Raw genomic sequence first — 15,717 nt, forward strand, 5'->3', positions numbered from 1 at the left:
GGTAGCAAAAATGGGCAGGCTAAGAAACGGGCTCCAAATGAAGAAACTGCAGAAATCTCCAGAAAAAGAGCTCAATGAAATGGAGGCAAGCAACGTATCAGATACAGAGCTCAAAGGAATGGTTATAAGGATGCTCGACAGCATGAAAAAGGACATAGAAACCATAAAAAAGAACCAGTCAGAAATGAAAAACACAGTATCTAAGACAAATAATACACTGGAAGGAATAAACAGTAGGTTGGATGAAGCAGAGGATCAAATCAGTGATTTGGAAGACAAGGTAGGAAAAAAATACAACCAGAGCAGGAAAAAGAAAAGAGAATAGAGACTTCCAGCCAAAATGGAGGTGTAGGTGGAAACACTGTGCCTCCTCGCACAACCAAGTTTAAAGACAACAAAGTTTAGGTAACAAAAATGCAGCCAAAACAGACAGAAAATTGAACTGTATGGAAGTCCGACAACAACGAACCATTCAGCCAGACCCGTAAGAGGGGCGGAGTCAGCAGCTGGTGGAGTGGGGTTGTGCAGGAAAAAGCAGCCGGACTGACCCAGGCCCGCAGGCGGTGGATGGCAGATCCCAGGTGCGGGGTGGCAACGGACAGACCCAGTGAGGGCGCAAGGTGGCTGGCTGACTACAGTCACACATTTGCGCGCAGATAAACCAGGCAAAAAAATGAGCAGTGAGACAGACCTCACAAATCAGGGCCCCAGAGCTGGGAATTAAAGCCTAAAAGCACCAGTTGGACAAACTTTTGGGGGTCAAGGTGCCAGGAGAAGCTCCCAGGCTCACAGAGAGTTCATTGGAGAGACCCACAGGATCCTGGAGGGTGCACAGGCCCACACACCTGGGAACAACCACCAGAAGGGCCCAATTTGCTTGTGGGAAGCAGCAGAGGGGACCGAAATCCTAGAAAGAGCATGGAACAAGCGCCACTGCCCGTCTCTGACCCCGCCCCCACATATAGTGTCACAACCAAGTGACTGGGTTGCCCCTCCCTGGAGAACACCTAAGGCTTCACCCCTCATACATAACAGGTGCGACCTCACCAAAACATTATGGCTCAAGAAGAAGAACAGCTCAAAGCCCCAGAGCCAATACTTCCAAGTGACCAAGAGATAGTCAACCTATCAGATGCACAGTTCAAAACACTGGTGATCAGGATGCTCACAGAACTGGTTGATTTTACTCACAAATTAGATGAAAAAAATGAAGGCTACACTAAGTGAAATGAAGCAAAATGCACAGGAAACCAATAGTGATGGGAAGAAAACTGGGACTCATATCAAGGGAGTGGACCAGAAGGAAGAAAGAAACAACTAAACAGAAAAGAAGGAAGAAATAAGAATTCAAAAAAATGAGGAGAGACTTAGGAACCTCTAGGACATCTTTAAACATTCCAACATCTGAATTATAGGGGTACCAGAAGGGGAAAAGAAACAGCCATGAGTGGAAAACTTATTTGAACAAATAATAAAGGAGAACTTCCCCAATCTGGCAAAGGAAATAGACATCCAGAAAATCCAGGAAGCTCAGAGAGTCCCAAAGAAGTTGGACCCAAGAAGGAACACACCAAGGCACATCATAATTACATTAGCCAAGATGAAAATGAAGGAGAGAATCCTAGAAGCAGCAAGAGATAAGGGGACAGTCACCTACAAAGGAGTGCTCATCAGACTGTCAGCTGATTTCTCAAAAGAGACCTTATAGGCAAGAAGGGCCTGGAAAGAAGTATTCCAAGTCATGAAAGGCAAGGACCTATATCCAAGATTGCTCTATCCAGCAAAGCTTTCATTTAGAATGGAAGGGCAGACACAGTGCTTCTCAGATAAGGTCAAGTTAAAGGAGTTCATCATCACCAAGCCCTTATTTTATGAAATGTTAAAGGGACTTATCTAAGAAAAAGAAGATAAAAAATATGAACAGTGAAAGGACAGCAAACTCACAGTTACTAACAACCACACCTAAAACAAAAGCAATCTAAGAGGACAGCTAGATCAGGAGTGGAACCATAGAAATGGAGATCACACAGAGGGTTAGCAACAGGGAGTGGGAGGAGGAGAAGGGGGGAGAAGGTACAGAGAATAAGTAGCATAGATGGTAGGTAGAAAATAGATAGGGGAGGGCAAGAATAGTATGGGAAATATAGAATTTAAAGAACTTGTGACAAGAACTTGTGGACATGAACTAAAGGGAGGGAATGGGGGGAGGGGTGTGCAGGGGGAGGGGAATGAAGGGGGGAAATGGGACAACTGTAATGGCATAATCAATAAAATAAAAAAAGAAAAGAATTTAAAAAATGAGGGTAGTTTTAAGGGACCTTGGGAGAAGGTCATGAACCAATGACATCCACATCATAGGGGCACCAGAAGGAGAAATGAGACAGCAAGGGATTGAAACTCTGTTTGAAGAATAATGACCGAAAACGTCCCTAACCTGGTGAAGAAAAAAAGAACACAAGCCCAGGAAGTGCAGAGTCCCAAACAAGATGGACCCAAAGAGGCCCACTCCAAGACATGCCATAATTAAAACAGCAAAGGCCAAAGACAGAGAATCTTGAAAGCCACAAGAGAAAGAAAGTTAGTCACCTACAAAGAAGCTCCTATGAGACTGTGAGCTGATTTCTCAACAGACACATTTCAGGCCTCAAGAGACAAACATGAAATATTCAAAGTGATGAAAAACAAGGACCTAAAACCAACACCACTTTACCCAGCAAGACTTCCACTCAGAATTGGAGAAATAAAGAGCTTCCCAGACAAGAAAACAGCTGAAGGAGTTTGTTGCCACCAAATTGTTATTATGAGAAATGTTCAAGGGCCTGAAAGAAGGAGGAAGAGGAAGCAGAAAAGGAGGAGGAATATAGTTAAAAGGATAAAATGGCAATAAATATGTACTTATCAACAATCACTTGAAATGTATAAATGGCTTAAATCCTCCAATCAAAAGATGTAGGCAGCTGAATGGAGATGAAAACAAGACCCACACATATGCTGCCTTCAAGAGACCCACCTCGGAACAAGAGGCACACACAGATGAAAGTGAAGGGTGGAAAAAGATATGCAAATGGAAAGTGGGAAAAATCCTGGGGTAGCAAATCTTACATCGGACAGAACAGACTTTAAAACAAAGGCTGTACAATGAGGGACGAGGAAGATTCTACACAGTGAAAAAGGGAGCAATTCAACAAGAGGACATAACCCACATCGATATACACGCGCCCAACACTGGAGCACCGGAACACATAAGGCAAACCTTGATGGACATACATGCACAGCAGGGGATTTTAATGACCCATCGTCATCGATCGTAGATCTTCCAGACAGAAAACCAACAAGGGTCAGTGGCATTAAATGACAGACTAGATCAAACGGATTGAATCGGTATCTTCAGAGCATCTCACTCCAGAGCGGCAGAATACACATACTTTTCAAGTGCACGTGGAACGTTTCCTAGGACAGATGAAACAAGTCTCAACAAGTTCAAGAAGACTGAAATCCTATCAAGCATCTTCTCTGACCATAGTGCTGTGAAATGAGAAATCAATCACAAGGAGAAAACTGAAAAATACAAAAACATGTAGAGCCCGAATAACATATTACTAAACAATGAATGGGGTGAACAATGAGATCAAGGAAGAAATCAAAAGATACCTTGAAGACATGAAAATGAGAACACAACACCCCAAAGTCGATGGGGCACAGTGAAAGCAGTCCTAAGAAGGAAATTCATAGCATTACACAAAGTCTATTTCAAGAAACAACCAAACAAAATATCTCAAACAAACAATCTAACTTTAGACTTAAAAGAACTGGAAAAAGAACAAAACAAAGCCCATAATGAGTAGAAGAAAAGAAATAATAAAGATCAGAGCAGGAATAGAAGAAATAGAGTCTTAAAAAAAACCAAAAGATCAATTAAACCAAGAGCTGGTTCTTTGAAAAGATAAACAAGATTGACACATTTTTAACCAGAATTACCAGGAAAAAAAGAGAGAGGGGAGAGGACCAAATAAATAAAATCAGAAATGAAAGAGGAGAAGTAACAACTGACACCTATGAAATACAAAGGATTTTAAGAAAATATTACAAACTACACACCAACAAATTAGATAATCTGGAAGAAATGGATAAATTTCTAAAAACACCTAATCTTCCAAAACTAAATCAGGAAAAATCAGAGAATCTGAGAAAAGATAACACTTGGCAAAACTGAAGCAGAAATCCAAAAACTCCCAATTAACCAAAGTCCTGGTCCAGATACAGTTTCACAGGTGAATTTACAAACACTCAAAAAACAACTAACACCTATTCTTCTCAAGCTATTCCAAGAAATTCATGAGGAGGGAAGACTCCCAAGCTCATTTTACAAAGCCAGCCTTATCATGATTCTAGAACGAGATCAAGACACTACGAAAAAAAAAAAGAAAATTATAGGTCAATATCCCTGATGAATATAGATGCTAATATCCTCAACAAAATATTAGCAAATTGAATATAGCAATGCATTAAAAATATCATACTCCATGATCAAGTGGGATTTATTATGGAGATGCAAGGTTTGTATAATATCCACAAATCAATAAACATGATATACCACATAATTAAAATGAAGGATGAAAACCACACTATCATGTCAATAGATACAGAAAAACCATTTCATAAAACCCAGCACCCATTTGTGATTAAAAAAACTCAGCAAAGTGGGAATAGAGGGAACTTACCTCAATGTAATAAAGGCTATATATGACAAACTCACAGCCAATATCATACTCAACGGGGAAAAAAACTACAAGTGTTTCCCTTAGTATCAGGAACAGGAACAAGACAAGGATGTTTCCTTCCACCACTTTTATTCAACATAGCACTGGAAGTCCTAGGCACAGCAGTCTGACAAGAAAAAGAAATAAAAGGCATCCAAATTGGAAAAGAGAGATTAAACTGTTATTATTCACTGAAAACCCTAGAGAGTCTAAAAAAAGTTGCTGGATCTAATAAATGAAATCAACAAAGTAGCAGGATACAAAGTTAACATTCAGAAATTGGTGGCACTTTTATACACTAATAATGAACTATCAGAAAGAGCAATTAAGAAAACAATCCCATTTACTTTTGCAAAAACAACATAAGGTACTTGTAGTAAATTTGACCAAGAATGTAAAAGATCTGCACTTGGAAAATTATAAGACACTGAAGAGAGAAAATGAAGAAGATAGAAATAACGGGAAGAATATATCATATACATGGATAGGAAGAATTAACATCATTAAAATGTCTATACTACCCAGAGCAATCTGCAGGTTCAACACAATTCCTATGAAGATTCCAATGGTATATTTCACAGATCAAGAACAAATACTCTAAAAATGTATATGGAACCACAAGAGACTCTGAGTAGCCATAGGAATCTTGAGAAAGAAGAACAAAGTTGAAGGAATCATGTTACCTGATATTAAACTATACTACAAGGCCATAGTAACCAAAACAGCCTGGTACTGGCATAAAAACAGACACATAGATCAATGAAACAGAATAGAGAGCCCAGAAATAAAACCATGCCTTTATGGTCAATTAATATTTCACAAAGGAGGCAGAAACATACACTGGGCTAAAGATAGTCTATTCAATAAATGGTGTTGGAAAACTGGACAAATACATGCAAAAAATGAAACTTGACCACCTCTTACACCACACACAAGAATAAACTCAAAATGGACTAAAATGTTAAATGCTAGACTCAAACCCATAAAAATCCTAAAATAAAAACATAGGCAGTAAATTCTCAGACATTGATCATAGCAGTATTTTCTGATATATCTCTTTGAGCAAGGGAAACAAAAGAAAAAAAATAAACAAATGGAAATATATCAAACCAAAAAGATTTTGTACAGCAAAAGAAACCATCAACAAAATGAAAAAAACCCCAACTCACTGAATGAGAGAATATGTTTCCCAGTGATTCATCTGATAAGGGGTTAATATCCCAAAATGTATTAAAAATAACAACAAAACAATTCAATTAAAAAGTAGGCAAGGATCTGAATACACACTTCTCCAAAGAGGGCACACAGATGGCCAATAGACATATGAAAAGAAGCTCAACATCACTAATCATCAGAGAAATGCAAATTAAAACCACAAGGAGATATCACCTCACACCTGTGCCATGATGGCCATCATCAATAAACCAGCAAACAGCAAGTGCTGGTGAGGATGCGGAGAAAGGGGAGCCCTAGTGCATTGTTTATTAACATGCAGACTGGTACAGCCACTGTGAAAAGCAGTATGAAGATACCTCAAAAAATTAAAAATTGAACTGCGATTCTACTTCTGGGGATATACTTAAAGAAACCCGAAACGCCAATTTGAAAGAATTTGTGCATCTTTATGTTCATTGCAGTGTTATTTACAATCGCCAAGCCATGGAAGCAGCCCAAGTGCCCATCAGTAGGTGAGTGGATAAAACCACTATGGGACATCTACACAGAATTCTACTCGGCTGTAAAAAAGAAGGAAATCTTTTCTGATGGTTGTCAAATGAGAGGGGGTTATGGGTGAAGAGGGGAGGGGATTAAGAAGTACAAAGGGGTAGTTACAGAATAGCCCTGGGGGTGTACAGTACAGCACAGGAAATGGAGTAGCCAGAGATATTACACGCATGACCCACGGACATGAACAATGGTGGGGGACTTATTTGGGGGGGATGCTGAGAGGTGGGGGGCAGAGGGAAAAATCTGGACAACTGTAATAGCATAATCAATCAAATATAATTTAAAGAAGGAAGGAAATCTTACCATTTGCCACAGCATGAATGGGCCTGGAGAACATGATGCTAAGAGAAATAAGCCAGTCAGAGAAAGACAAATACCACATGATCTCACTCATATGAGGAATCTAATGAACAAGCTGAACTAACCAGGAATGGAGAGAGGAACTCGGAGAGCTGGCTGACAGCTGTCCGGTAGGGGCAGTAAGGGGCAGTGAGGGGCAGTGAGGGGCAGTGAGGGGCAGTGAGGGGCAGTGAGGGGCTGAGGGTTGGGTTGGGGGTGGAGAGACTGAGCCAAAAAGAAGATGGTCAGGGACAGCAGTGTGCTGACTGCTGGGGGGAGGGCGAGGTGGGAGAGGGTGCGGGGGATAAATGGTGATGAAGGAGACCTGATGTGGGGTGGTGCACGCACACTACAGTGTAGACTTGTGTTGTGGAATTGTACACTGAAACCTGTATATTTTGTTAGCTAGTGTCACCCTGATACATTCAATAAAAATGAGAAATCTAGGTATGATAAAAGAGAAGCATGATTAAATCAACTACATACAAATGGAAAGCTTTTAATGGCAAAAGCCACCATACGTAAGGTGAAAAAAACCCTGGGAGAAATACTTGCAATATAACAAAGATAAAACACTAATAATCTAATATGTATTTTAAACAAACTTAAATTCAAGGTGAGAAAATGACCAAAACTCCAATAGGAAATGGGCAAAATATAAGGATAGGAAACTCACAGAGAAGATAACTCACAGAAACTCACAGAAAAGAAACTCGCAAAAAAATGCCTCATAAACTTGTGAAAAGACGTCCAGTTTCACTAACAAAGATAGAAATGTAAATTAAGATGCGTGGAACTTCTGGCAAAGATGAAGGCATAGGTACACACACTGGGCTTCTCGCACAATCAAAAGGAGGACAACAACAATTTAAAAACAAAAAAACAATCAGAACTGACAGAAAACTGAACTGTATGGAAGTCCAACAACCAAGGAGTTAAAGAAGGCACACTCACCCAGATGGTAGGAGGGGCAGAGACAGGCAGCCAGGTGGAGAGGACTCACGGTGAGGCGGCAGCTGGAGGACCAGGCGGTCCCACATTCACGTGCAGATAAACTGGGAGGAACAACTGGGGACCCAGACAGACCCACAACCCAGGGTCCCAGCGGGGAAATAAAGCCTCAAACCTCTGACTGCAAACACAGTGGGGGTTGAGGCAGCAGTGGGAGAGTCTCCCAGCCTCACAGGAGAGCTCGTTGGAGAGACCCACGGGGTCCTGGAACATACACAAGCCCACTGACCCAGGAATTAGCAACAGAAGGGCCCACTTTGCTTGTGGGTATCGGGGAAGTGACTGAAATCTGGCAGAGAGCAGAGCAAGCCACACTGTTCCCTCTCTGACCCTCCCCCACTCCCCCCATACAGCACCACAACGCAGCCATGGGGGTTGCCCTGCCCTGGTGAACACCTAAGGCTCCGCCCCTTACTACGTAACAGGTGATCTGAGACAAAAATACGGCCCAAATGAAAGAACAGATCAAAGCTAAAAAAAAAAGTACAACTAAGCCATGAAGAGATAGCCAATCTATCAGATGCAAAACACTGGTAATCAGGATGCTCACAGANATTAGCAACAGAAGGGCCCACTTTGCTTGTGGGTATCGGGGAAGTGACTGAAATCTGGCAGAGAGCAGAGCAAGCCACACTGTTCCCTCTCTGGCCCTCCCCCACTCCCCCCCATACAGCACCACAACGCAGCCACGGGGGGGTTGCCCTGCCCTGGTGAACACCTAAGGCTCCGCCCCTTACTACGTAACAGGTGATCTGAGACAAAAATACGGCCCAAATGAAAGAACAGATCAAAGCTAAAAAAAAAAGTACAACTAAGCCATGAAGAGATAGCCAATCTATCAGATGCAAAATGCTGGTAATCAGGATGCTCACAGAATTGTTGAATATGGTCCCAAAATAGAGGAAAAAGTGAAGGCTCTGCAAAGTGAAATAAAGGAAAATGCACAGGGAACCAACAGTGAGGGGATGAAATCAGGACTCAAATCAATGGTTCGGAGCACAAGGAAGAATAAATATTCAACCAGAACAGAATGAAGAAATGAAGATTCAAAATAATGAGGAGAGGCTTAGGAACCTCCAGGACAACTTTAAACCTTCCAACAGCTAAATCATAGGAATGACAGGAGAAGAGGAAGAACAAGAAATTGAAAACTTATCTGAATACATAATAAAAGAGAATGTCCCCAATCTCTCAAAGGAAACAGATTTCTAAGAAGTCCAGGAAGCTCAGAGAATCCCAAAGAAGTTGGACCCAAGGAGGAACACACCAAGGCACACCATAATTACATCCCCCAAGACTAAAGATAAGGAGAGAATCTTAGAAGTAGCAAGAGAAAAGAAAACAGTTACCTACAAAGGAGTTCCCATCAGGCTGTCAGCTGATTTCTCAAAAGAGACCTTACAGGCAAGAAGGGGCTGGAAAGAAGTATTCCAAGTCACAAAAGGCAAGGACCTACATCCAAGATAACTCTATCCAGCAAAACTTTCATTTAGAATGGAAGGGCAGATAACATGCTTCCCAGATAAGGTGAAGTTAAAGAAGTTTATCATCACCAAGCCCTTATTATATGAAATGTTAAAGGGATTTATCTAAGAAAAAGAAGATAAAAATATGAACAGTAAAATGACAACAAATTCACAACTATCGACAACTGAACCTAAAAAAACAAAAACAAAAATGAACTAAGCAAACAATTAGAATAGGAACAGATTCAAAGAAATAGAGATCACATGGAGGGTTATCAGCAGGGGAATCAGAGCGGGAGGGGAGAGAATGGGGGAAAAGGTGCAGGGAATAAGAAGCATAAATGGTAGGTACAAAACAGACAGGGGGAGGTTAGGAATAGTATGGGAAATGGAGAAGCCAAAGAACTTGTATGTACGACCCATGGGCATGAAGCAAGGTGGGGAAAGGTGGGAAGGGGGGTACAGGCTGGAGAGGAATAAATGGGAGAAAAGGGACAATGGTAACAGCATAGTTGATAAAATATATATATTTTAAGAAGATGTGTGGAGATGCTCTTTTCTGGCTCTCAGAGGCAGCAGCAGGGAGGGCAGCAGGCACTGGCCCCTACCCTGATGGGAGCACAGACTATGGCGCAAGGGAACTTGGGAACAGCCACCGAAGTAAGTCCATAGTTACTTCTACTTCCAGGAATTAAAGAGACACCTCCAGAAATACAAACAACCTATGTGGTGCAAGGTTATGCATTGCTTTATGATTTTTAGCAACAAAGGCCTGGAAGGAGCCGAACCTGGATCCGCATGCCACAGCCGGACAAGCACTGCACGGACACCGAGGGGCACACAGGTGGCCACACAGTGGAGTGAAGAAAGGGTCTGTGAGCCACTGGGAAGGGAGTTTGATGTAGAGACGGCAAGGTGCGAGGGAGATGTGTACGCTACCTTTGTGATAGTGTAAATAAATGGCTTGCATGGCAAAGAAAACCAGGAAAGATTAAAAACCATATTTCAAATGGTTATCCAGAGTGTGGGAACAAGGAGGAAGAGACAGGGACTTTTATTAGACAAATGAAGTTATAATGAAAAAGTAAAAGGGGGGAAACTCAAACTGTGTGCAAAAAGAAACAGAGGAAGCTAATGGCATACCAAACTGGTAACCCACTGTGCCAACTGTCCCAGGAAGTCCTGAACTTGACCGAGTCGGGTTTGGTTGGTACTGGTTTGGGTGCAGAGAGTCAGAAATCATTTTGGGTGCATTCTAAGACGAAGCAAATGATTAAATACACTGACGTTTTGGGGAACCAGGCTCTTACTGTGGGAGAAAGAAAATGGGTATGTTAAACCTTTGATTTAAAAAAAAAAAGGTTTCTGGTCTCAGTCCACTGAGAAGGCGCCAAGACAGCAAGAAGCACACGTAAGGTGCAGACCCTGGCTTCTGAGTCCCACCCCACGGACAGGTGCGGGAGCAGGGCTGCCTCCAGGTTGGGGTCAAAGTGCAAATGAGGGCTGGAGCAACAGGACAAAGTGCAAATGAGGGCTGGTGGAAACGTGTCCAGAGGACACAGACTCGTTGAAACAGCCAGCCCCAAATGCCCAGCACCACATCTCTGCAAGCTCTACAAAAGTGCTCCCTCAGCTGCTGGGCTCCGGGAGGGTGCAGGGAGAGGGGCAGGGCTCCCCTGTCCACCACCGCTGGCCGCTGGACCCCTTGCAGGAGACCCTGCCCCCTTGTCTTGTCAGGCCCTGTGGCTGCAGGGCCCCTGGGGTGGACCCCAAATAGGGGCAGCCTGTTGGCAGTTCCCCTCCTCCCCCTGCACCCACCTCAGGGGCCTCCTTTCTGTCCTCAAATGCGAATCCCTCCCAAGGCTTCGCAGACACCCGAGGAAATCCACACTCCATAGCCCCCCTCCCTGGCTCTCACAACTCTTTCCACCCAGCAGCCGGGCCTGCCTCTGGGGCCACGCAGCTGAGGTTCCCTCAGACCCTTCCAGTCACCTCGCAGCCAGGGGTCACTACTGCTCAGGGCCACCGTCCCGGGGGTAGACTAAGGTTCTGCCCCCACCCCAGTGTCTCCCTACCCCAACTGCCCCGTTTTATTTTCTCCCTGGCACTCACTCTCTGCCACGACCCCGGGTTTTCTCCTGATCCGTGGCCCGCCCGCCCCCTCCCCCCATCCCACCCCCTACCTACTGGGGCCGGCATGGCAGCGGCTCTGCAACCCACTGCAGGCCTCTCCGAGTCAGGCCTCTCCGGGTCGCCAGTCCTGCCCCAGTCAAAGGCCCCCCAGCTTTGCCACGTCCTGGTCCTGAGACCTTGAACAAGTCCTGTAACCTCTCTAAGCCTCAGTTATTTCACTGTAAGGGGGGACACCGCACCTCCCAGGCAGGTAAACCTTCCCGGGCACTTCTCGGCCCCCCTAAGCTCAGCCGAACGCCTGCCTCATCGTGGCCAGTCGGGGGGGGGGGGAGGCGAGGGGGGGAGGCGGGGGGGCGGGGTGAGCCCCTCCACACCCCAAACTGCCCTGCCCCTTCTGGGCACGCTCCCCCACACTGAACAGGGGGCGGGACCCGGCACCTCTGTCCCCGCCTGGACAGAGAGAAGGGGGACTGGGGTCCCCGCGCCCGCGTGCTCTCCCTGCTCGGGGGACACGCCCAGAACCCGAGCTGGCCGCGGCTCCCCCGTGCTCTGATGGCGGCATCGGTCCTTTTTTCCGTCGACCCCAGCTGCAAACAGCAGCCCCCTGTGTCCCCGGACGCCCGGACAAGGCCGTTCCCCCACTCCACACGCACCCGGCAGGTCAGCCCAGCCGGTCCCATTTCAGAGACCGGGAAACTGAGGCCCAGGGCGGGTGGAGGCCTTGGGTCCAGGCTGGCTTTTCCAGTGCCCGAGTTCCTGAAGACGCCTGCTCCTCGCGCCCAGGGGCGCGGCCTCTCCCCGCGCCACCGGGGGTGTGTCCTCCGCGGGTCCCCGGCCCGCAGGCGCCCCGCGCCCGGCGCCCATACCCGCGCCGCGCAGCCCCGCCCCCCGCCGCGCCCCCGGGCCCGCGGGCGGGCAACTGCGCGCAGTGCCGGCCGCGCGCTCACCTGTGCCCGGAGTCAGGCCGCGCGCCCCCGGGCTCGCCGCCCGCACCTCTGCGTCCCGACCCCTGGCCAGCCGCCGCCGCCCCTCCCGGCCTGTGGCGCCCGCGTCCCGCCCCGCCGCGCCCCCACTCACCGGATCCCGGCGAGCCCGGACCCCGGGCCGGGCCCATGGGCAGTGCCTGCTGCTCCCGCTACCGGGGAACCTGGGGCCGCCCGCTGCCGCGGCTCCCGGGCGCAGCCCGCCGCGGCGCTCTGACGGCCGAGCGGCGCGGCGCCCCCTGGCGGCCACACGCTGGGGCGTGCGGGCGCGCCGGCGGGGTGGGGCTGCGGCGCCCTTCCCGCGCCCCCGCTGCAGCTGGGGGAGCCTCAGAGGCCCTGCCCACCAGCCTCACCTGCTCCAGGCCTCGGGGTCAAGGGCAAGCGTCCTGGGTTTAGGGCCCTGGGCTGTGGCTCGCTTCCCACCTCCGCGCCCTGAGCACGGCTCCTCCCTGACTTTGCACCCGAACTAATCCCCCACTGACTCGACTCCCCGGCAAACCCCTGGCACCACCGTACCCGGTCCACCCTTTACTCTCAGGGCTAGGCCCTGGCTGTTCCTCTGGGCTCGCGTCCTGAGGTGGTCATTCAACTGTGATTTGCAGGGACGACCACGACCCCGCCCCCACCCCAGCGCCAGGCCTTGGGGAGTGGGGGGAGGGCAGGCCCAGGAACCCGGTTTCCCTGGGAAGTCGTTTACAGCGCTGATGCTGAGGCTCTGAGATGACCTGGGACTCAGGGGTCTGGGCGGAGCCCGGGAATCTGCATCTTGAGCACTGGTACCATCATCATCACCAACAACCCTCGACTGTTTAGGATCAACCGGCAGGAAAAGCAGTGTGGTCGAGGTTCCAGATGTCCTAAGTGTGAGGCCTGCCACTCGATGATGTGCAAGTGAAGGTGTGTGTGAGCAGTGTGCAGTGTGCAGGTGTGCGTGAGACGGCGGTCACAGCTGTGGTCACAGCTGCGTCGGAGGAGGCTCCTTCCAGGGAGGGACGAGGGCGGGCCAGCGTGGGAGCCAGGACAGCTTTCCGGCCACTCGGGCCATTGTCCTCGTGCAAGAGGACTGGGTGCTGGCAGGGTGGTGATGGACGAGAGGAGGAGGAACAGAGCTGACCCAATATGTGGGGACGAAGTCTGCCGAATTAGATCCACCTTCACCCAGGCAACATCCCGTCCTTAGTTGTCAGCTCAACTGGATTAAGTTCTTGGTAGCAGCCAGGGAGGGAGGGCCCCAGAGGCGGTACGGGCATCTTATTTATGGCCCAGGAACGCTCAGGGGCAGTAGACAGTGCACGAACAGCCTGAAGCTGGCTGAAGTAAGAGGGGACAGAAGTGGTGCCTGAGAACAAGCATCACAGCCCAGCTGAGGGGTCCCGATAGGGTCCTCCTGCACAGGGGTGCATTCCGCTTTGCACGGAGGCGGCAGGGTCTCTGCAGGCCGCTGTTGGTTTCTAGACCCCAGCTCCGCAGGCCGGCGTGCCACACGCACTGCGTCCAGTCCCTGGTGCCCAGCACCACTCGGCGAGGGTTCAGCGAATGAGCCCCTGTGCCCTCTCGCTGCACGAAGAGAGGGCCCTAGTTGCTCCGGGTCAGCTTCGTACCAGGCAGACTCACATAAGCACAGGTGCATGTGCACACGCACACACAGGAAGGCGACCTTCCCCTGATCTGCCTGATCCCCAGCAGCTGGCTTGGAGACATCTGACATTTGCAGCCTCCTCCTGCTCTTCCCAGAATAAGCCTCCCGCTCTGGAAAGGAAGTTTCTTCTATTCAGAGTTTTCTGAGTATTTAAAAAAAAACCCAAAAGGTTATTTATTGAAACAGTTGTGTTGAGTCATCCTTGCATTTTGGAATAAACCATACAATATTGGATTCAGTTAGCATCTGTCTTTATCCAATTTTGGAATAAAAATTATAGCAGCCTCGCCCTGGCCAGGTGGCTCAGTTAGCTGGAGCCTCGTCCCATATACCAAAAGGTCGTCAGTTTGACACCTGGTCAGGGCGCACATCTACATACCTGGGTTGCGGGTTTGATTCCTGGTTAGGGTGCATACAGGAGGTGGCAGGTCAACGTCTCTCTCTCCCATTGATGTCTCTCTCTCACCCACCTCGCTCTCTAGCTATCTATCTAAAAATCAATGAGCATGTCCTCCAATGAGAATTAAAAAGGAAAAAATTTGTAGCAGCCTCCTAGACTGGGTTGGGTGATTTGACAATCTTGGATGAGATAGGGTTTGTCTGTTTCTTGAAAGTTTAGTAAAAACTGACTCATAAGATTGATGTGCCCTGGAGAGTGTCTGGGGGTAGGGTGGGCTTTGATTAACCCCACCCTTTCTCTGATGGTGACAGGTCCCTGCGGGTTTTCTGGAGGCCACCCGGAACATGTGGTAGCCCAGAGCACACGGGTCTGGGCACTGGCCAGCGGCCTCAGGGCTCACCTGCACCCATGTGGCTGTGGGCACTTGTCTTCTCTTCTGTCTCATGCCCCCAACCCCGCTGTGGAGAAGATATAGGCCCAGGGAGACTGTGGAGAGGAATAAGTAAGTTCACATGCACGATGTGCTTGCTATCATCATGTTTGCCTTGAGAATTTCAGGGCTTTGTACGAACGCTTATCTGCTGCTTGCAGATTATCTCATTAGTTACAATACTGTACATTTTCTGTTCACAGTTTCTTTGCTTTTCTGCTTTGCCTGTGATGTGCATATTCTGTTTCTTGATCAGTATTGCCAGAGGTTTGTCTGTCTTGTTGTTAGTCTTTTGGTTTTGCTGGGTTTTTCTTTTTTATTTTCTACTTCCTTGTCCCTGCCCTTTTCTCTATCATCCCTCCCCTGTTGCATCTTGGGCTGGCTCTTTTGCTCTGGTGTCAACCTCCAGAGCCGAACACTGGACTCTTAAAAATCTCTTTGTGTGTGTGTGTGTGTTTAAGCCTCAGCTGGGTCCTACCAAATTTAGCACGCAGAGTTTTTGACATGCACTTTCAGAAATTTCATAATTTTCCTTATGATTGCTTGTTTCTTTCACCCAGATTCCTCATAGTGTGTTGCTTAGCCCCGATGTGTGAGATCTTTTCCAATTTTATTGGACTTTATTGCACTGTCAAAGTAAAACAGTTTCACATTGTAGACTTTGGACTGTACGAAGGGTCCTCTGTGGCCAAGCACAAAGCAGTTTCCCTGTAAGCTCGGGGTGTGATCAGAAGGAATTTACCTGTTGGGTGTGACGCTCTCTGTGAGTCCACATTCAACAGCGGGGGCATTCCACCCAGTCTCCCAGATCTGTGCTTTCCCATCTGC

General features: G+C 47.6%; 1 protein-coding gene across 1 annotated transcript in view; it reads right to left on the bottom strand.

Moving 5' to 3' along the window:
• Window positions 1-12,605, bottom strand: part of RASGEF1C (RasGEF domain family member 1C) — a 71,609-nt gene extending 59,004 nt beyond the window's left edge. The window contains exon 1 of the mRNA XM_037058028.1: window positions 12,515-12,605. The gene's annotated coding sequence lies outside the window, so the exon portion shown is untranslated. The remainder of the gene's footprint in view (window positions 1-12,514) is intronic.
• Between the last annotated feature and the right edge of the window lie 3,112 nt (window positions 12,606-15,717).

This window comes from Sturnira hondurensis, unplaced genomic scaffold (assembly GCF_014824575.4).
Source record: "Sturnira hondurensis isolate 20B ecotype Veracruz unplaced genomic scaffold, ASM1482457v3 Scaffold0009776, whole genome shotgun sequence".
Classification (NCBI taxonomy): Eukaryota; Metazoa; Chordata; class Mammalia; order Chiroptera; family Phyllostomidae; genus Sturnira; species Sturnira hondurensis.